The 23,366-nt window shown below is 42.5% G+C and overlaps 1 long non-coding RNA gene across 1 annotated transcript; it reads left to right on the top strand.

The window, feature by feature from the left end:
• Nucleotides 1-2,824: 2,824 nt before the first annotated feature.
• Nucleotides 2,825-22,387, top strand: LOC121085725. The gene is made up of 4 exons (XR_005827173.1): nucleotides 2,825-2,989; nucleotides 16,874-16,944; nucleotides 18,045-18,157; nucleotides 18,644-22,387. It is a non-coding gene; the product is annotated as an uncharacterized LOC121085725 (long non-coding RNA).
• The last annotated feature ends 979 nt before the right edge of the window (nucleotides 22,388-23,366 follow it).

Below are 23,366 nucleotides of genomic sequence, written 5' to 3' on the forward strand. Positions count from 1 at the left end.
AAGGGAGAGTACTCTACTCCTGAACATTTCTCTGCACACATCCAAAAAATTGCCCTCTGAAGCTTCCCCAAGTATACCACAGGTACACCTACACTGCAGTTACACTGTGAGCAAAATGTCAATGCATTTTCTGTGCAACAAACGGGCTCTGACCTGATGGAGGGCAGGGGATTGGGGCTGCATGTAGGTTGTCCCATCCCATTTCATAACCATTGCAGGGCAGGGGCTGGCGTTCATCCTTAGCTGGCAGAGGACCTGCAAGACCCTGAACAGCTTTTGCTGCCACTACGGTCCTGGCAACCAGAGAGCAAAGTGGTTTGCAGAGCTCTTATACCTGGACACATAAGTTCTGCCAAATCATATTCTCAGCACAACCTCAGGGATGCTGTATTGCTGCACATGGTTTAAGCATCTCATATTATGACTATTCACACATCCTTAGGTCTGGTCATCTGGATACCCACAAAGTTTTTTCTCCAATATTTCCCTGCTACTACTACTATAATCTCTTTGGCATCAATTCAAGGGATGTGGTCCTTCTATTAGCACTCCTTTGGTCACAAAGTTAGCTCTTGCTGCTTTCTCTTACATTTTCCTCCTTTCCCTGCTACTTTCTTTACTAACTTCCTTGTTCTGCCCTCATCACCTAGATATGTCAATATACCACCTCCCAGTAGTGCAGTAATCAAAGTGAGCAATATCTGTCAAACATGATTCAGTCTCTATTCACTTTCTTCAAAGAACAGAACCATAAATGAGAAATTTTGCCTTAACAGAGATTGTTACTTTGTTTGTTTTGGGTTTGTTTTTGGTTTTTGTTTATTTTTAAGAAAGATTCGTATTGTTTAATGTTTTTATGTTCTAAAGGGCAAACGTGTGTTATATTGGAAGAAAAAAGGAAAGGACTGTGAAAACGGTAGAAATTTCTTTTTCTTGAAGGTTGTAAATTGTTGATATTTGATTTTGCTACATCTTAGAACAGCCTTCCAGTTTCAGAAATGCTTTTAAATTGAGATGGTTTGCTTTCCAAAAGACAAACCAAAACAAAAAATATTGTTATAATAATTTCAGATGGGTAAGAGAGTACATTTTTTCATGAAAGGTGTCTCATTGAGAAAGATTGAACCAAACATTCATTTTGTTGCTAGAACTCTCAGCTCTCTCCTGCTCCAACATAAATCCAAATGCTGGTGTAATGTTGATCATAGAAAGCTGTGTTTTGATTGAAAGAGGTTTGCCAGACACCACTACAGAATAGCTTTTCTCATCAACTTTAGGACAGCTGAAAATGGAGACGGTTCCTAGCTCATAGCCCTGATTGAACTCACCTCCTTGAATCCTGTACAAGCAAGTCTTGCTCTTCTGGAAAGAACTTTGCTGGCTCTGGCAGCAGAAAGGTTTCCTCTGTTTCATCACCCATTTAATCGTTACTACAACAGTAGGCTACCCTATTGCTACGTGTCACCTTACATTAGTTTGCACATTTCTTGGAGAAAAGGTGTTGGGCCACAGTCGGGCTCTTCTGTGGCCTCTAAATTTAAGAAAAGACAACTAGCACCATCTATTTACTAACCCTAAAGACAACTAGACAAGGTTTGGTTGGCCCGTAGTGGTCAACAGTCCTTTGAACTTAAGCACTGTTGCAAGCACCTGAGACTGTCTTAGGCTTCATGATGTGACATTTGAATATGCCTCCCTGTTCTTTTATATTTCTGTGATGAGCCGGTCACTGTGACGTCTACCACAGTACATTTTGGTCACTGTACAAATAATAAATGATGGTGAAAAGAGGCATTTTGACATCATACAGTTAATCTCCCTGTACCCATGGCTAAAGAACCACCACAGCCTGTGCAGTTCTGTTCAGTGTTACACCTGATGTCATTGCACGCACTTGTGTGGGCAGGGGTGCACAGAAAGCTCTTGCTCTAAAAATCTTTCTTTTCTCTTCATTGCAGTTTCTATTATTATTATGCTGCACGTGGTTCTAAAAATCATATCTAAAAATATTGTGTCGTGTCTGTATTTACAATGCCTGATGTAAAAGTGATTATCTACCCATAGTGTATATAACTGTGAGCACCTGATGACTGGGGTGCTTGTGCAATTGGTCTGTTTCTTTTCCCATCATACAGTACCAATTTAGAGAGCTCTCCTGTATACACTAACAACAGGGACATGGCACATAGATACCATGAGTGATATCGATTCTATGTGAGCTCCAAGGAGAAATTTGCCCTGGGAATTAAGTTGTGCTGTCAGTAGTATCCATGCGTGCTCAGTGAATACATGATTGTAGCCATCCTCCCTTAAAAACTGAAACTAGTCCAACATAATCAAACATCCCCAATCTACCTAAGAAAACCTGACAAAACTAAATCCAAGAAGTTATTTTTATAGCCCTGTTTATAGCCCCTTTGTTTAGGCAGAGATAGGTCAGCTGAATTTAAATCTTTAAACCCTTAAGTGTCATGTACAATGCTGGCTTGCAAAACAAAGTGTAAAAAAAAAAAATAATGATCAGGACTTGTTACACTTTCCCTTCTAAGCATGAGGCTCAAACAATCTTTTTTAAAAGCACATATAATTGATATCCACTTCTATTCAAAACCTAAATTAATTTCCTCTCTCTCTCTCTAGTGTGCTGCCACTCTGAACAGTTCCATCAGAGAGTGGTAAACCAGAAGCTTGCTGTGTTTGCACAAAATAACTGCTGCACTGTGCTGAAAAATATCCAACCTGCACTTCCGCTCAGAGTATGTTGTTTCATGCTGTATGGTCAGTAAGTGTATGGAGAACCAGGAAGCCTGGCCCTCCTGTTACCCAGAACTGTTTTTTCCTGAACCAAGAAGCCTCCGTATAAAAACAAGATTTTGCATTGATGAAGAAATCACAGTGTGAATGGGCATTATGGGAACTGTTTGCCTCCTGGGATTAGACGAGAATTTTTCATGATACAAGGGATGACACTATCAAGCAACATAAATATGTAAGTATAAAACATACTGATGATGTGCAATGATAATTCTTGTGACCTCCAGTTCACTTCATTGAAAGAGAACTGCGGAGAATTTCAGAGAAGGCAGTTACAGCTTTCTGTCAGGTCAGGGTGGAGATAACGTGAGGAGAGCCTTTTCCAAACAAAAAGAAAAGGGAATGAATTGAACTAGTGGGGAAGTAAATTGCAAAATATGTGCGGTGCATTGTTATAGAGTCTCAGTGTTTGAATGGTGGTGTGATAAACCAAGGATTTGCTGACACTTAGGGAGTAGCACTGGCACGGTAATATTGGCATTCCCACCCCAAAAGTAGCAATGTGACCAGCTGGAGGTTAATTTATCAGAGATGGCAGGAAAGCACTGAGGGAGACAGTGAGAAGGGAGAAGTGTCTTACTACAATATTCACCTTAAAGAAAGCCAAAATCATACTTTTTGCAGCCACTGGGGCAGTATGCTGGAAAAAGACAAATGTATTGGTTTTGGGGGTGTCTTGTCTTTTCACAGACAGCTTGGCCCAGTTTTAAATTGTCCATATGGTTGCGTTTGAACTATCTACTTATGCAACTTGAATGGTTCTTTCCTGGTAGTGAGCCTGAAGGCTTTCCTCGTGCAGTAAAGCCTTTTGGAAGTTTGTCTTGTATTAAACTGGCTTGACCAGGTAGAGGAATAGGGTGGAAACAGTTTTCTTCTCTTTCCTTTTACTAATTGGGTGATCTTTGAACTCAGCCTTGGCTGGTGAGAAACTGAAGTAGTAAGGGGACAACCGAGGAAAACTAAGGTGTCTTCAAGTCACTCTCAGACAGAAGGACATAATGTCATGGCAACAATCTCCTTGAAGCATACATGCCTCTTTTGCATATACAGTCTCCTAAAAACAACGAAATTTTGTTGTCTTCTCTGCTTGAGTATGGAAACCCTCCTCTGGGGGGGTTCCATTGGAAACTCACCCAAGCTGCTCAGAGCTGCTCCCCAGCAGAGCTGCTGACCTCCTTGCCTGGGATTTCCCCTGAGAGTACATGGAATAATCTCAGTGTTTTGCTGTGCTAACTGAACAACACAGGGCTTTGCCAAAATATGTATGCCAACTGGACTTGATTTTTTGGGGTTACCTTGGCAGGTATTACTGAGATTTTGGCTCCTTTTGTTGTGTGCTGAACTGGACTCTGCCTTCCCTTTGCTTACTCATGTCATAGGTGAAAACCACAGTGAAAGCAAATCAAGATATTCCCGTTGGATCTGCTGGTATGCTGAGTGCATCCACTCACGAAACAAAGGGGGTCCCAGCTGTGACTGCATGTGCGTGTTCCCCCGACTGTGCCCAAGCTCTTCCTTTTCATGTGGACACTAGTACAATAAATAGATCACAATGCTGGCAGGAAAGCGATGGGCGTTCCGTGACAGACTTGAGACAGTCTGAGGGAGTCCATGTCCTCAGGATCACTGTCTCAGGCTCTTTGCTGACTCAGAAAGACAGTTCATGTTTCAGGGTTATCTGCAGTCCCCAAAGACACTTCGCTTTCACCTAGGGAAGAGACTTTGGAGTGAAGAACTACATCAGGAAAAAAGTAAGAAAAAATAAAGAGATAGACTCATTGCACATGATTCTTAGGAGTTTATTACACAGCTGAAAAGCTTAGTCTAGAAGTAGGATCCCTGTCTAACTCTCTACAGGAAGTTGCTGATGGTTTAATACCAGGATAGTACACAGCACAGTACATATAAGTAGCTGTGCAATGATCTAGAGATCCAGAGTACTCAGGGTCTGAGTCTTCTGTGAGTTACACTGATATCGATTACATGGAAGTTCATGGAATTATGGTGGCATAAAAATAGTCTGGGATGATAATCAGGCAGGGAGATTTTAATTAAGTTACATTCCAAATCCATACTGAAATCTCTGTAACAAGAAAGCAGTTTTCTGCAATACCGTATCTCCACGTTAGCACGTATCTCCCTTTCTATACATTTCTCTGCAATTCAGTTGGTTTACGCACTGTGTAAATCCTTTTGTACTGCAACTATCCTACGCAGCCTCAGCTTCTTGTGTTAAGGAGACAAGGGTTAGCTGGGCCTGCTTGTCCATCCCGGAGCAGGTTGTGACTTACAAGCTATTGGCACACAAAGGATGTTTCCCTCAGTCCTTGACAAATATTTCTTGAATTTTCTTCCTGGTAAAGATTTGTGATTTGGCTGGAAAATCTTCATGCCACAAAGATTGATTAATTGTTAATATTTGGTTTTAAAAGGCATAGAACCTCTGGGTATGTTTTAGTACTATTATTTATGAGGGGTAGGGGGATACAGGTGCATTTCAAAAAAGGTGGGTGATTTTTCTGATACAGTTCACAGCTTTGTCCCACAAGCAATTGTGCCAGGACATCTGAAAAATGTCATCATTTGCAGGGAGAGTAAGAAATGGTGGTTGGAGGCAAAGAGTGTGGATTAAGCTAATACTGGTGACCAACATATTACAGGGTGAAAACACAGCCTGAGAGTCTTAGGGAGAGGTTGCAAAGACACAGGACTCTTGGGAAGAAGCAGCTCCAGAGGAATGTGCTTTAAGAGGAGGGAAGTTTTAAACTCCAAAATTCTCAGGGAGAAGTGAAATATCTGCTAAGGAGGGAGATAAATTTCTATCACTTAGAAGGGTACTCATAAAAAAAAAAAAAAAAAAAAAAAAGGGAAGAAATTGGTCTGAAATGACATCTAGCCTAAGCTGGATAGATATCTGGAGGGATCAGGAAACAAACAGTAGATGTTATTTATTTCATTAAAATTGAACATTTCTCATATTAGTCAGAGTAAATAGTAACTGGCTTGTGAAACCTTTTGCAAAGTCTCTGTGTGATTCCACTATCTACTGAAGAGGTTAATTTCAAATCCAGATTCCCCCCAAAGCTGGAGTTCTGGAAAAGAAGGCATTTGAGGTATGGGAGATTAGAAGTGGCACTTCTACTTCTGGAACATAGGCTGCATGAACTGTGAAGTCCTATTTTTTGAGAGGATATACAGAATTATTCTGGGTCCATGATGTGCAGCAAAGAAGTTGAGGAAGGAACCAAGGCTATCCCTCCTCAAACCACCACCCACAGAGTCAACGAGTCAGTGTCAGGGACATCTAGCAAGGACACAAGTGACAGGTTCTTCTACAAACATTTTTGAAAGCTACAGAACAAAGCTACATTAATAACAGGAAAACTGACTGGTGGACTGTGAAGAGCAGAATCGTACAGTAACCCAGAATGTTGCCAGTAGCCCAAGTGACTGTGGTTGTGTGAAGATTGCTTCATTCAGTTTTCTTCAGATGACACCCATTCCTTTACATATCTTCCTGAATCAGTGTCAGAACTATTTTTCACAGTAGAGCTTGAGAGCAACAAGCATCAGTTGTGGCCATTAATTTTATGAATGATTTGTTGGAAACTGCATTAAATGGCAACATCAGCCCACAAATGAGCTTTGAAATGTTCTTTTTCTGAGTCTGTGCAGATGGGCAATTTGCTGTGTAATCAGTTTTCACAGCCACCCTTTCAATCAGGGTCACTTGTATTATAACCGTACTCTTGTTCTGCAGGTTTATATTTCACAACATCTCAGAAATGCTGCATGTACAAGTCCAGTGACCAGAAAAGAGATAACTCAGAAAATACAGCAAGATTATGTCCATAAGCACATTGAAAGGGGATTTCAACAAATATAATAGTCTGTAGGTGTTAATAAAAGATAGAGATATAGCTGAAGAGGAGCTATCTAGAAACCAGTAAGTAACAGAGCTTGAGACTATTCTAGCTACCCTATAAAGCTTATACTTGTGCTGTAACCCAAGCAAATTGCAGCAGCGCTATTCTTGTATGCAATTAAAAAGAAGCCTCACATAAAGGTAGAAGAGTGATATGGCAACTATGTAAATCTAGGACGATGCCACCCAAAACACTTTATGGTCCTCCTAGCATGTAGATACTGCGCTGGAGAACACACAGAGATTAACCACCAAAGTGATGCAGAGATCAGAGTATAAAACATATGGGAAAATATCAGAGGAACTGAATTTATACAGAGATCACTCACTGGGGACATTACCATTATGTAGAAGTGCGTTTAATGAAGTAAGGGAATTCTTCACATTAGTACAAGAAGGTAGAACAAGAAGCAGCAGCCTCAAACAAAGGAAGAAAAAGTTTAGGTTAGATACCATGATTTTTTCCCTTAAAACAGACAAGCTGGGTATTAAAATAGGCTGCCCATAGGGAGGCTATCTCCTTAAGATATGAGTGAGAGTAGATAAAACTTCACATGGGAGAGGGTAGCACAGCTGCAATAGGTGGAGGCATCAGTCTGAGCCCTGACGACTCTCCTAAACAAATAAGCCGCCTCTGAAAGTAGTGGAGAGTGGTGGTACACGTGGCCGTGCCCCCCTGCCACCTGTAGCATGAGGAAACTCTGGCAGCTGCTGGCAGGAGAGGGGCAACACTGGCTCACCAGCAGCTCCTACAGCCTCCAGAATGGTCAAGCGAGGCAGGGCCACATGTTTCTGAGGATTTTGATGGCTCTGGAGTTTTCTTCCAGGCCTTTGTCCCTGGTTTCAAACAGTCTATAAATTATGTGTCTTACTTAGTATATAAAGACGAGGAGGGTTATATCACTAATAATTCACTCTGTGATGCAACAAAGCAATGCGACTTGCATGTGACACCTATATCGAAAATTCTAATCCTGTGGGGATTTTAAAGTACCTTAAAATAGCATAGGAAAGTCAGGACAGACTAGGTTTGAGGGTGTAATCACTGTGAGTTGAGAACGGCCAGATTAGTTCCAAGTAGTGAAAGAACACATAAATAATCACAAGAGGAGGTACACTGTTTTTGGTTCCCTATGCACAAGTTCTGAAGGGCTTTTGTAGATTATTTGTGTCCTCATATTAATGTTTTCACTTAGAGAGTTTCCCTTTAGTTTTTACAAGTCTAGTTAAACAGAACTTGAAAGGCTGAAGAAACAAAACTTTTGCTGTTGTAGGAACCTCTAGAAAGTACAAAACAGTATTATATTAAGCGCTGATACCTCAGGCGTAAAGGCTCAACTGTGCCCCATTAGAAATACTCCATTTCCAGTCTGGCTTTCTGACCCTGCTAGGCTGTAAAATACTGGACCACGAACGGGTCATTCTGTGTACGCTGTTTATCCCAGAACTTCAGTTGGCTGTATTTTTTTTGAGAAGGTGAGAAGGAACAAAGAAGCCTCCAGTTAAGAAGGGTGAAAAGAAATGTTACTCTGCTGGTTGCTTTTTTTTTTTTACCCCTGGTTGTTTTAATGGCAACCTTTTTGAAGCTAGTCTCAAAGGTTCAGAACATTAGAAAAAATCCAGGCAGAGACATTAACAGGCAGGATCGTGCAGGTGGAGCACTGAAAGACACATGATAATACAATTTATCATATGAATTTAACCAGGGCTAGAGGGTATCTCTCTGACAAGTGTGATTTGATTCATGTGGATACATACACATGTATGTGTGCACACACAGACGTAAGCTTATGCATGTGTGTATGAGAGAAATTTCTTCTGTGCTTTGTACTGAGGGTATTCGCTGGAAATGATGTATGAAATGAAATCCCCATGCTCACGGCACACAGGGAATATCAGACAGAACTCCACAATCAGTGCAGAGATGGGCTTTGCTATTGGCAGATCAAATGCAGCCAGAAGAGCAAACCAACCTGAAAGACTCTGGGGAAAACAAATATTTTTTTTTTGTAAGTTATAAAAAAACGTTCCCACCCTTTTAATATAATTTCTCCCATTTTCCCTCCCTCCCCCCCGGCATTCCCCTGGGCAGCCAGCTACATTAGCTGGGGCCTTTGAGAGATGACAGCCCTCCCCACACAGATTTCCCCTTAAAAGCCCTTCACAATGTGTTAAAATTACATTTTGAATAACACTTTCTAGCTTTTTTTATTAATTTTTTAACGTGGTTTTACCATCTCAGAGTTTCTTTCTGGCAATAGTAGTGGGCGGTCGTATGGGAGACAGGGGGTTGTCCTTTTTCCTCCTTCGTGCTCACAAGTACTGTGCATTTGATGTTGCCTCTTTGAGAATCCAAGAGATTAAGCTATCTCTCAGACATGCCATGAGTTGAAAGGGGAACCTAGGACAAAAGGAATGGCTTCAACAGGCCTTCCCATCGGCTATTCCTGGGCCATAAGAAACCCTCCCAGGGAAGGAGCAGGTATGGACATACCCTCTTCTGGGGCGGTGGGGTCTCCCTCCACCCACCACTGGTGCTCAAACACACCTTAGCATTTCTAGACCGCTCCATTCGTGGTGAGATCATTTCAGCTTGGCTATAGATTGCTGAAGAAGGACATTTATTTACAATACGCAGTGTAGGAAATTAGGCCATTGTACTTCTGCACAGGGGAAAGATTCATAAAAAGTCACACAGAATTATTCTTATATAAGTGACAATGACATCGTTGTAAGGAGGAAGCAGAACTTTATTTGTCTTACTTAAAATGATATATAGAGCACTTGTCTGTTTATTCCACTGCAAACAGCTTCTGCAAAAACAGCGGTAATTCCCTAGGGGGTTCTGCTGATAGTTATAAGTTACTTGAGCAAAATCTCTCAAGTGAGCTACTGCCTTACAGGTAGCCATTATTCTAGATTCAAAGGGCTTTTTGTTGTTGTTGTTTGTTTGTTTGTTTTTTAAAATTATGTTCCATGTAATATTGCTTTTTAAAATATAAATTGTGTCATAACACTGCTACTTTTCAAGTAGGTAAGTATCTGTATCTAAATCAAAGGATGCACTGCCAAAGGAGAAACCAGTCAATAAATTGGCTTCATAATCAAATCTGGCTCAGGTTAAAGCAAAGTTAGTTTGATGGATTCAGCTGAAACCTAGTAAATAGCAGCCTACATAATTAAGCTGCTCTACCTTCGTGTAGTCTCCCTGGAAGCTTATGGGCATCTCAAAGGCACAAGAGTGACAATCAGCAGCTAAGCCGAGGAAATGAACAGGCAATATTGCCCACCCAGACGTCATTCCTTACCCCCCATTACCGTTGTCTCACCTCTCAGAAGGATTAGCAGAATTTGTCTTCGATTCTTTGACGGGACCACAACATCTTCTTCTAATTTAAGAATGGATTGTGGGTCTGAAAATCAAATAACTAATATTATTCAACGAGCAAAAATCAACACTGAGACTTGGTCTTCCTCTCTTTTTCTCATTTATGCAAGCTTATGAGCCTATTGTCTACAAAGTCTCAGCCTTACGCAGCACATTTAGAAAGTGTTTTTAAACAGATGACAAGAAGAGAAAAAAAACAGAAAAACAGGATAAAAACAAGCCTTGTAGTCCTCACAAAGACTTTGCATTTTTTTTCAGGGAGGAGGAAAGAGAGTAATGAACTGTCTGATGAGGCCAAAAGGAATGGAAATTGGCGCTGAGGCTGACATGAGTTTACACCATATTCTTACTATTAATTAATTGCAGTCATCAAACTATTTCTTTGACTAATTTGCTTTCCATAGCCCATTTTCACTCTTGACTGATATTTTTCTCGTTGTTCAGCAAGAAAGTGAAAAGTGCAAGGTCTGTAGTTTCTTTTTAGTGTTTTAGTCCCAAAAAGACGTTTTCAAAAGTTGAAAATGTGTGAAGCTTGTCTTAATTTATTCACTGGGAAAAAACCAAAACCAAATTAACTTCCAGGAAATTAATGCAATGGTTTTAATTTACTTTGAGAAGTCATCATAATTTCTTGGCTATTTTTGGTTCTTTGGTGTGCCAGGGAAACTCTCTTTCACTATGACAAAGCTTCTTTTTCCACAAAAAAATGGTAGTAATAATTACCTGCTTCACAGCAGTGTGGCAAGATTCAGTTAATTACTGTTTTCAAAGTGCTTTGAGATCCTAGGATGGAAGATGCAATAGAAATGCAAAGTATTATTATTATTCAGAGTTAACAACCAAATTTCAACCATTTGCACTTATCCATCTTAACAGCATGTACTCAAGGGAAGAAAACACATAACTTGTCAGCAGACAGTCCTCTTAATGTGGGTTATAAAACCACCTTCTTGATTACCATCTGGAGTAACATTCACAAGTGAGGGATAGCAGATGTGTGCGCATGGAGAGATACATCCCACTTTCCCAATCCATTGGACACATCAGCGTTGCCATACTGTATCCATCCAGCCTGGTATTATGCCTCTGATGCCAGCCAGCTCTTGATGCTTAAGGGCAAACAAGAGCCACTCTCGCCTTTCCCTCCATCTCCTCAGGAAAAAAAGAACAACCCAAGCACAATCCCCCTTCCTCCTTCCACTTCCCTCTTTCATAATAACAACACAGCAGCCAACTGTGCGATGCTCTACAGTGGATGAAAATGTCTTCCTGACCCCTGTGTGCAATTAGTTTCCTCCCAGGAGCATGAGATTTGATTATTTTTGCCGTTATCTTCACTTGTACAGCTACAAGTGTTATTATCTCTTCTCCATTTTTCAGATAGGGGTTTTTTTTTCCCTCTGGAAGATGAAGCCTGAACCTTCCAAAGTCCTTGTAGTGAGGTGCCCTGCAGTGCCCCGCAGGGGTGTGCTGCTGCTTGTAGGGGGGAGCAGCAGCAGCCTGTGCTCGGTTTTCACATCACGCCGTGGCCCTTGGACATCTCCAGACGCCTGTCGGGCAGGGGTGGGGATCTCTACAAGGAGGTGGAGGTGGAGGAGCTGCGTGAATGATATGCAGACGAGAAAATTGCTGGTGTTTAAATTAGAAGAAATGGGTGGTGTGACTTGATCTAATTCTGGTCAGACTGCCACCATCCTGCCCTTTTTCAAGAGGACGCGAGGGGGCAGGCACTTAAGAAGAGCTGCTCTGCAGCACTCACCCATGGAAAGCCAGCACTGAGCACACATGGTTTAGTGGAATAGTAAATGCACAGTCCTAGTGCTGTCTATATTTACATACCTTGGGCAGGAATGAATTGAAAGCAATCCTGCCCTCAGGGCAGGAACATCGGTCCTTCCAAGTACACACAGCATGCTAAAGGGTCCACCCCAAAGAGCAGCCCGGGTGGAAAGCAAGCATGCACGGCTGCTGTGGACGGTGTGGCCTGCCTGGTCAGAAAGGCTTGTGCAATGTTATTCCGAAGTCTGGGCTTTGGTGCAGCAATTCCCAGAGGCGCCATGTCCCAGTTGCCATCCGTTTCATGGCTCCTCTCTCTGCCGCTTTTTTATGGGCAGGCAGGGCCAGTAAAACACCTCATGCATTCAGCAGGAGCCTTTCTGCTGACACCGGTGGGCTTGGGATCAGACCCCCGGTCGTCTGCTCTAAGTCAGGAACTAAGATTTTCAAACTTCAGAGGTGGAAGTGCCGGCAAGTTTAACCCAGTGCCTATGAACTGCACTGACAAAATATTTATTAAATGAGCCACTTCCTTATCTTACTTTCAAATTGCGTTCAAAAGATTTATAGGTGGCAGAAAACAGTATTAAAGTTGATCAAACGTACACAGCCCTCCAGATCCCCAGGATGCTGCTCAGGGTAGCAGCAGGCCATTTTCCGTAAGTGAGCCTACTTTGTTGCAATGGTCTCAAAAAGCAGGAGAAATGCCCATTTTGGACTAGCAGGTCTCCTTGTACTGCTAGGCGGCTTGCTTGGTGGTGAGCTAGGGTTCAAAGGAGCATGGTGTACCTTTCACTGCCATAGTTAATCCTGTCATTAGAACATATAAACAACCTTCTCCCGCATTAGCAATGTTTACCTCATATTGCTCTAGCATTCATTTTCACTAATATGATACAAAAGTGTAATGATGTGTAAGTGTTTTTTAATGTTAAGTAAGTGAAAACAGGTGGGTAATTTACCACTGGCTCTGTATAGATTGGAGCTGGCATTTCACAAGGAAGACGCTGTCCTCTTTTTTTCTCTGTTTTTCATATATAATTATTTTTATTTTCCCAGTGTCTACTGCTACTGTTTACAATTTATGCCACCAGGTCCAAGCCACAAGTGCTACCATTATTTTGGAGCAAGCAGAATAAAAATTTGTCTAGAAAGCTTGGAGTAAGCCACTGGATGAGTAAGTTTGATGCGGAGGCAGGTATTCTTTACTTGTATTTATGTTAAGAGTAAATATTTTTCTTGTGTAAGTTACTTTGGAACTAGCGCATGCTCCTGGGGCATGATCTCTCTTTGAAGAACAAACCCTAAAACGGTGGAGACAAGCTCAGTGCTGACCAATGTTTTCTGTGTTGTAAGACAGGGGACATGCAGGTTTCACATCAAATTTACTGGATATCCCATTTTTACTTTCACCATAAAGTACATCTGCATTCATTCCTGTAAGTACAGTAATGCCCAGAAACCCAGATGAGTGATATGACACCACGAAAAAAAATAAAATAAAATGTGGACAGAGAGAGTTTTGATCCAGCAAGCAGCCCATCCAGACATGCATGGTCCCCCACATAATGGATGGGAAGGGGCTCAGGAAGCAGTGAAGCCAATGGGCTTTGCAGGGTCGCACAGGTCAGACCCCACAGGGAGACCCACTGCTCCTGCGTCCGCTCCGCTATACCACGCAGCTTCTCGTACTTGGGATCGGGCTTAACTTCCACTGCAAGAGAGTTTTGACTCCCAAGCTAGTGTTGCAAGATTATTTCTTTTTATCTTTGTTCCTTTTTTAGAATTCCTTTCTTTGAAACATTTTGCTTAGTAGTAATTGCTGCTAAAATTTCACAGAACATTTGCAAAAGTGACAGCCTAATTCTAGAAAATGTGAAACATTTAAAAGGCATTTGTATAGAATTTTGGTGCTGAAAAGCTTTGTTGGTGACGTTTTGTTCACTGAAGTTAGCTAGGTAATTTCTGCAAAGCAGAGGCCTTAGATTTGAGTATGCTCTGCTTCCATGCATTTCCTTGCTATATTTGGCATAACTGGAGGAAAAATTGTATATCAGAGATTCTGTTTTAAGGCACTAGACAGGGATTTCAAAGACCTTAGTAACAGTGTGGAAAGTATTTGCTGGATATTAAGAAATTTGCAGTGAAAACCCTATAAAAAAAGAAGTATCTGGTAGCTTAAAACAGTTTTTCACATTTGCTTTTACACTAAATCAGGGCATTAATTAGCTCCCAGTGCAGAAAAAAAGCATGACATTTTACAGAATTTCCCTGTTTCCTACTTGAAATAGACCTAGACATTTCCAGGTGGGCTGCTGCTCCGCAGGGATCAGAGGAGTCCGTCCATGAGGGGCTTCCCAGGGAAGCCCATGTGCCCAGAGCCACCGTGTGCATATCTGCTCCAGAGAGCTTGCAAACAAAAAGGACAACAAAACCAGCAGTGTGTGAGCGTGGCCATGGCCATTCAAAGCATCCCTCCATTTGGGATGGTAGGGAACATGCACCGCTCCACGGGACTGGTGGGGGCCACAGGTCCCTGCCAGCTGCCGAGCCCATGCATGGAGCTGTCGGGGGGTGAGCACCGCTGCCCCCGCTCCCAGCCCAGCTAACAGCTCCATTCCACTCCCAGCCCTCTCCTTCCTTTCCTTCAGGCTTCAGCCTTTCTTCGTTATTTTCCTCCGGGGCTGCAATTTTTCCCGGTTAGCCACAGACAGTATATAAAACACATTTTACTAAAGTTCTTCCAACAAAAACTTCATTGAAACAACTTTTAAAGTTGTGAAAAAAATAACAGGAAATTCACACTTAGGCCCTTGAGGATGAAACATGACATATGTCTTCCAACACATAGGCACAATGGGGTGCACTATAAAAGTAAATAAGGATCACACCATGGTGCCTAGCTGTTGGAGGACATGCCTTTTGCCATTAAGTTATCATTTCCTTATTTTTCTGTCCAAACGCACATGTACTTTTAATTGTTGACTCCAGTGACTAAATTAATCTTCTTTCTTTCATTTTAATAAAGCAATGTGTGACCTGCCTTAAGGTTAGAGACTAAAAATTAGCACAAGCATTAACATTTAATATACCAACCAAAAAGAAGATTTACATTGCAAACGGATAGGCAGTCTAAATTTAGGCTGCTCACAAAATGAGGCTATACACAAATGTATTTCATTAATTATATATGTCTAGGAGAACTTAAATACAGCCAACATTTATGCATGCTGAGTACGTGTGCCAAAAATGTTATAGTGTTGTATGGTAAATGCAATTTTAATTTGCATGTGCAGTGTGTTTTTTCAATAAAAAGGAAAAAAAAATCCCTAAAATCTGTACATGCTTTCATTCTCCATTTAAAATTTTGACAAAGCAGATCTTCACAGTAATAATCATAGGCTTCACTATTAATATCCAAGATGTGTTTCATTCATTTGAAAGCTTCCCTTGCAAAATATTAGTACCCATTTAGACTATTCTCATTCTCCAAAATGATCAGCTCTTGGGATTTCTTTCAGTTTTGGGGGTACTGGTGTATTCTTAAGGCGAGGTCATTTCTCAGAATATCATAGAGAGGTAGAAACACCATTAAGTATGGCAGTTCATTGGGATGTTCTCCCACACGACAAAACAGGGCACAGTCCACCGAGAAAGTCACATTATTTATTACTGGAACACATTTGTGAATCCTGTTTTAAGAGACCCCTTTACAGACGAAAGTGTGGACCCCAGGAGCTTCAGGCTTCTGCAGGAAAGCCCGCCTTTGTGTGAGAAGAGACCTCCTTCTGGCTCCGCAGAGATTCACTGCACCTTGCAGTTCCTGCAAACCCTAAATCCTTACAAGTCCCATATTTTCACCCAATAGCGAAACAGAAACTTAAACTTGAGCTAAACCGAGGCATTACAGGATGACTATTGCTGCTGGATTAAAAAAGGTATCTCCACATTCCTGTCTGACCATACTCACTTTCCGCATGGGAAGGGGTTAGCCATTGAACCAAAGACCCAGTAATCTGCTGCTAGTGCTGGGGCACTCGCCCTGGTTGCTGGACTGGGAATAGGTGTGCTGCACATGTAACCGACCCCATCTCCATGCCTGGGTCCGATCCGCAAAGGGAGATAATGCTTCCAGTCAGCGGGATTAGAGCCCAGAAAGGAAATAACTGACAACCTCCACTAAAAGGGAACATAAATATACCTGTGAATTGTGAAGTAAACAGCTGCTGAGTGATTAAAAGCTAAGTAAAGCTGAACCAGTTAATCAGTTTTTAAAGCTGTTTGTTGCAAGCATCCTGCAAAGTGACAGATTTTTTTCTGCTCTATAACAGAACAAAAAATGAAAGGAGCCTTTCTTCCCTCATGACAGCTTAAAAGTGCTGTGCTGTCTTTTTTTTTTCCCTCAGACTCTGAAGTGGTGTCACTTCAGGAGAATAGCAGGAGGGACGAGTGCCTGAGAGGGGCCCATCTCCTCCCCGAGCGGCACGCTGCATTGCGGGGACTCACACTGGTGAGGCTGACCTTTCGGCAAAGGAAGCTGGAAGGTTAAATACCAGTGATGAAAAAATCTCAGGGACAAGCCTTTTATGGGAAAGCATAGAGTGTGCCCAAAAAGAGGGATGCCCAGGCTAGCACAGACAGACTGTGCCACATTTCAGCGATAAACACATGCTCCTGAAAGCTGCCCATCAGGCAAGTGTATGCTACAACCAGCAGACTGCAGTCTAGCCCTGAATGGCAGTAGTAAGTACACTTCTGTATTACCCAGAAAAGTCCTAATACCTTCTCTGGTTTCTGTATTACACACAGAGGAACCAGGGCTCTCACACTGAAGTGCTATGGAGGAGAAGAAAGTTGCCCATCAGAACTGAGAAACGGTAGACACAAGCTTTACCACAGACAATCAGAGCAGCGTTTATGTAGGGAGAAACAAGGTTTCTGATCTATATCTAGCGTTCTTTCTATTACAGGCTCTTTTTACCCCTTCCTCAGAAATTATGCAAGAGGGAAAGACTTACAGACCTGGTCCTTCGACTCTCAGGTTAGTGCAAAACACTGTCGACCAAGGGATAGAAAGCTACCTTCTGTCTTTGGAGGATGGGAGCACTTCCCCACAGGAAAAGAATGATGCCACTGCTTTGTACTCAGGCCCTTGGAACAAGGCAGGGCCCATCAGATAAGGAAGGAATCCTTCCTCCCCACCCCCGCAAGAGCAGCACAGACCCAGACACCAGGGCTGAGTGGCATCTGCTTATTGTTCTGGCCAACTCCACAGAAGCTCTCATGTGGTATCTGCAGAGGAAGTGAGTGTATCTAGGAAAGTGAATAGATCTCTAAAGAAAAAGATTTTGCTGTTCTTATGTGAGGCTGTTTCTTGGGAAAGAGGTAAGCAGAGCAGCCAAAACTTCAGAAAGAATCATGGAACATGAAGGGTCCTTTCTGAAACTACTTGGAAATCAAGACACTGGGACCCAATCGTTGACATTTCTATCTTACTGCTAGCAGATGCATAGCAAGGCTTGGTTTGACAAAGGGATGAGCCTGAGATAAGGTAATGGGAAACTGTTCAAAGAATTTGAAGAGGTGTTTGGAGCTGGACTGCCATGGCACTTTATATTTAAGAGCAGTTTTGATCAGAATCCTATCTGAATCAGACATCAGGGCTGATGTTTGAAAGTTTGGTATTGCACCTTTAAGTTTTGATTCAAATCAGCTCCAGGTCTGAACAAGTACACTTCAAGAACTTTCACAAAGAGAAACTGTTGAGTTTCATGTTGAATCTGCAGTGCTGCACGGCACTTTTATTAACTTCTCTTTCATACCACGCCTTAAACTTAGGACTCCTCTCTGATAGACTGATAAAGCTTCTACCCTTTCCTTCAAGCCGCTCCTTGAGACAAATCTCCACTTTGCTTTTACAAAAGTTAAGCAAGAACAAGTTGGGGAAATAGGTGGGAAAAGGGAATATTCAGTATATATAACTGGGACTATTACAAAGCTCCTTGCACGTATTCCTGAGAAACAAAATGCTGTATACTTGTCTCGCAGACTTTCATGCATTACTCATCTGCTTAAACTGTCTTCCTTCTACATGTTTGCATCTAGCTCAGTGACTAAGGCTTTTCTGCTGTTTTGTGACAGCTGGATGTGAGGACTGTGTTAGAAGCAAGGAACGTGCACAGCATAGCAGCCTTTCAGAGATGGCTCAGGGTGGGACTGGGCTCTGGACCTCACAGTGCCCCTGAATGGAAGAGGTGAGTCCCTGAGAGGATGGAAAGAAGGATGCTCTGCCATTGCATCTTTTGGGAGTGGCATCTCTGAACTGGAGGGGCAGAATATGCTTCTGCTTCTACTCCTGCAGGTGTGGCTTGAGAAGGGCTTTACCACCATGACTGCCCACACGCTTCTCATGACTAGCTGCCTCACTGGGCTCTCCCTGCTCTCTCAGCCTTGGCCTGGTATTCATCTATGCCTGGAGAAGAGGTTTGGCCTGTTTTCAGCTCCTTCTCTTCTTTCTGCAGCACTGGGGTGGCTTCTTCATGCCCTTGCTGGAGCCCTGGAGCTTTAACAGCCAGATCTCTGTTGGGTGCTTCCTCAAAGGTGACCGGTCACCCCACTCCACTGGTCTCCCCTCCCCCCCACCCCCCACCTGGCTTCACAGCTGTTCCTTAGGCAGCTTCTGTCTCTGTGCTCTGCTGCTGCTCACAGATGCCATCTCGGTACTTTATCTCTTTCTGCAGGTGGTGTCTGGTTATGAACAGCCCCTGCTGCTCATTCTTCCCCCAGAGATGGATTTTCTAGGGCACATCTCTGACCTCAAGTCCTGCTGGATATTTGGCTTTGCTCCCAAGAAGACATCCCTTCGCTGGGACTTCTTTCTAAAGAGTTATCAGTTTTTACACCAACCAACTGCTCTTATATTCTGAATCACTGACCAGCTTCCCAGAGGACACGTTGCTCTTCAGGTAGAGTGGGATGAGTACAGCAGCCCCAGCTGGTCTGGCTACATCTAAGCATGGTGAGGTAGCAGGTATGACATGGAATGGCATGGCATACATAGAAACATTATGACTGCTCTTTAAAACTGCAAAATAAATAAGAAATAAGGAAATTACATTGACTTCAATTCAATGCCCCTTTCATGAACTGGGTCTCCTGTTTTGTAACTCAGTGTACTGTTTGTCCCTATAAATATGTCAGTGATCCAGTATGAAAAAAGTGTACATCAGAAACAGGAGGATTTTGTCTTCCTTGTAGCTCACCAAGAAAGTATGATTTACAGCAAGAGCAGCATTGTTATACATTTAAAGCAGGTAGTCCTTGTAGTCAGCAAGTTGTGATGATAAAATACGAGTGCTGCCTCCATATTCTCTACGGTACCAGCATGCAGGCTGCAGCCCCAGCCAGCCCAGGCAGCGAGGACAGCGAGCACGAGAGGCGGGAGGGAAGCAGCACAGGATTGCTGTGTCTATCCTTGGACTCGGCCAGCGTTCACAACGCCTTTCGTATTGTCCCCCCCATCCCTGAGAGCTGCTTGAAGTTTTAGGTGGGAAATGTTGGGACTAATATGTCTGCAATGATAGCTCTGTGTGCTGGGTATTAATGCACTTGTTATCATAGATACCTCAGGGTTTGTTGCTACCGTAAGTGCTCTTTCAAGAGGAGTTATTGATGTTTACAGGCGTGGCTTTGCATACAGAGTTTCAGGCCATTGATGGTCTTTTCTATTAGAAGATATAAAGGATAACTTTGAACAACAACAAATCATAACACTTCCATTCCTGCTTCAGCTCCATGCTAATTGTCTACAGTGTAGTAAGAATCTCTGATAACAGCTTTTCAACTACTTAAAAATATCTGTTCTGCTTTTTGGGATCTGCTCACTGAAAATATCTGTCTTCCTGGAGACTCTTAGGAGAAACCTTATAATTTCACTATTGCCTTAATTTGTATTTGAACATCAAGCTAAGAAAGATTAAACTACGCACAGCCTATGCACAGATTGCAGCTATGGACAGATTTAAGGCTGGAAAAATAATCACTGACTCATTAAAAAGCTTAATTCAACTCCATTGAACAAGAGAACTGGGATGTGTCGTTTCTTTCAGGAGCTCCTTTCCAAGCTCCCATGCAGATAAGGCAATTTGCTCTCACACTGGAGCACAGGTGAAAATTTGTTCTTGCCTGTAGCAGCTGGATATGAGCACTGTATTACAAGGCCTGTATTGAAAGTGTTCACACAGCAGAACTCGTCTTGGAGGGAGGTTTCAGAGAGGGCTGGGCAGGCAAACTGCAGAAAACTAAAATAAAGAGAAGAACACTCAGCTAGAAATTTCTGTTTAACACTTTCTGAGTGCTGGATTACTGTAAAGGTCAGACCCTAAAGGAGAAACCTTTCCTCTGGAAAGAAGGCCTGATCCTTCAGGGCAAAGACACAGAACTGGGCAGTAGTGCGCCTGGAGGGAGCCTGGAGCAGGACAGCAGGACAAGGGAAATCTGTCCCTCCCAGTGAGCCTACTGGTGCATGGCACAGCAGTGTCACTCTTGTCTAGCAACCATCCGATGGACTAATGCCTACAGTGGCGATTAAAACACTGTCTCTTCAAACGCTCTCATTTCTTAGCTTGCACTCTGGACTGTTTTTATTTAGGGCTATCGAGAAAGATGAAGAAAATGCATTAAATACTTAAAACTTACTAAGCTGCAAAGGAAAATAACATTGCTAAACCACATTTTCCTTGTTTTCTCCCACCTGTGTTTGTCTTGCCTGTTTTGACTGTGGGTGTCTTTGGAGCAAGTCCCACTGCTAATCTGTGTTGACATTTCCTTGTAAAAATGAACTTTCTTTTCCACTGGAACTTAGACACTTTCTTTACTACACACAGCTAGGAATATAAAAGAGAAAGCATGTTCACACAACTTTTGGTCTAGTTAGCATTACACAGGAATTTGATAGATCAAAGCAAATTCAATATTATTCCTTCAGTTTTTTAGTCTGTTTGAGTACAGATGCTGCAATGTGAGCAGGCATCAGTGTCACACGGTGGAAACTTCAAGATGAGAGGCTGTAAAGATAAACTCTATCTTGGCAGAGAAGGTCTGAAGGAATTTTCATTCCCTCAGATATTCTAGGAAAAGTGGGATTCATCCCACCTGACTCTTAGCACTGATGTTATAGACATGCACCTCCGGCTATGTAGGCACCTTTTGGAGTTAAAGGAAGGAAATAGGCATTCCAACAGTACAGCTCATTGCCCCTGATTTTGACATCTACCTTAGGAACTGTGATTTGGAATTTCTTTTTTTCTTACAAGGTGGGTCTAGACATCTAGTTCAGATGTAGATACTGAGACTGGGAAGGTCTAAAGCTGAACAGAGAAGTCTCACTTCAGCCATGTACGTACCAGCCCCTGTATAGTTTGGAAAAACATATGTAGGTTGTGGAAGGGAACGCTTTGGAAGATAAACCATTATATCAATCTATATGTCCACTGTGGGTATGCTACATATGTAGCTGTGCAATAAGTGATACTGTTAATAAAGAGAAGGTTTATTCCTACTGACATGGAATCCATATGGTACATGAATATTATGCCAGTGAGATCCACAGGACACGAGGAAATGTGATTAACTGCTAAACACAATAACCTGGAAAAGGAGCAAAAGAGCTGCGCAATCCCCTCTCCAGAATTATCTTGGCATTGTTCTAATGACCCCTCCGATATTTCACAGACCTTGATGACACCCATGATCTCTTGTACTCTCCCTCTCTCCATGGCACGTTATGGTTGTTGGTCTTCTGCTATTATATCTGCAAGATGCTGCAAGGTGGTGAAAAACTCTTTCAGCCTGAGTGAAGCAGATGTTCTGTTGATCATTCTGGGTGAGCTGTTGATCGCAGGGGTGGGTGTTTGCTCTTGGAAAAGGCTGGACAGAATTATACTGGTGATTCCTTTGATGTTGCTAGCTCCTGATGTTCCTAGCTCCTGGAAGAGAGGACAGATACCAACAAAATATTGCCCTCAACATCCAGCATAAACGTTGTTACAGGCAGTGCTCACACCAGGAAAAAACTCAGCCTATGAACAGCAGGAAAGGGATAAATAACCATGTAATGTCTGATTGTGTCAGCTCCCAGAAGGGGAAAAAATCAGCAATGCTTGCAGAGTCTAAAGGCATGGAGCTGCCCAGTGGAGAGAAGGCTTTCTACCAACATGCTGTGGACAGGTTTGGGGACTCAATTACCAAGCACGGCAGAAGAAAGAAACTAGCCATTTGCAGCTATGCTGTTAGACTGGTGACCAATTATATCCCATCTAGATTGTATAACAGCTGAAAGATATTTCCAGTAACACTGGTAAGTCATGATATTAGGCAGAAGATGTACGACCAAGTGCAGGCAACATACAGTCTAAACCATTTTGACACGAGTGGGAAATGCACGTTGCTGAAGAGAAAACAATAAACATAAGCCGTTATCACTTAACTTTTTTAGACGATGTGCTGGGGAAAGGGGAAGGAGGTCACCTACTGCTGGGTCACTGGTAGAGCAGTGTTTAATCACAGCACACCGCCAAAATGCACTTTAGAGAGGAGGCATGGCTCAAGTCAGCATTCTAGCAGCTGATAGGGACATATTTCTCAGACAGCAGTGGCTTGAGGGTAGCAAGAAACTAGATCACTGAGTGGCGCCCTTGGAAAATATGAAAACACAGGATCCCATTGACCCTGGAGCTCCTGTGGAAAGAAGCAGCAACACCACAAAGATGCTTCTGTACAGCCACTAGGATTAGAAGAACATAGATCAGCAGCCCTAGGACCATGCAAAGAGAGACAAACTGAAAGGAATCATTGGGAAGAAGTCCCTCCCCATTACCATCTGAAATAATATCATTTGAGTAACGATAGCTCAAAGCTGAGAGTTACCATTGGTGCAGTCAGAAGCCTGCTCTGGCACGTTCTTGGGGGAAGGAGAGTGAGGTTAGGCATTCACCTATCTGACCACCTTTGGTTCAATTTTTGGCAGGGTGTTATAAGGCAAGACCTCTGCAGGCAGGTAAATGGATCTATCCTATTCAATAGGATGTGCAAGAAGAAGTTGCAAGAGAGGAGAGTCTGAAGGAGTCTCCAGGAAATCGATGTATGCCCATGTGGCTGTAATGTTAACATAAATTGCTCCATCTCTTATTAGATCTCTTAAAAATCAGCTTCATTTTACAAGTGTGAACCTTTTATGTAGTATTACCCAGCCAGCGATACACAGGATAGGCTAACCTAACACTAGTGTTAAAAGGATGCAAGTGTTTTTCTGACTTTCAATATACAAGTTTCCAAACTGTGGCATGCGGTAGAGATAACAGGTTATACTTTACTGGCTCTTCTCCCTTTTTTCAGCTGCTGAATTTCATTAAAAGGCATCTAAAATACATTAATTACTTCCCTAATATTCCTGTAATTGCTACT

Source organism: Falco naumanni, chromosome 3 (assembly GCF_017639655.2).
Source record: "Falco naumanni isolate bFalNau1 chromosome 3, bFalNau1.pat, whole genome shotgun sequence".
NCBI lineage: Eukaryota > Metazoa > Chordata > Aves > Falconiformes > Falconidae > Falco > Falco naumanni.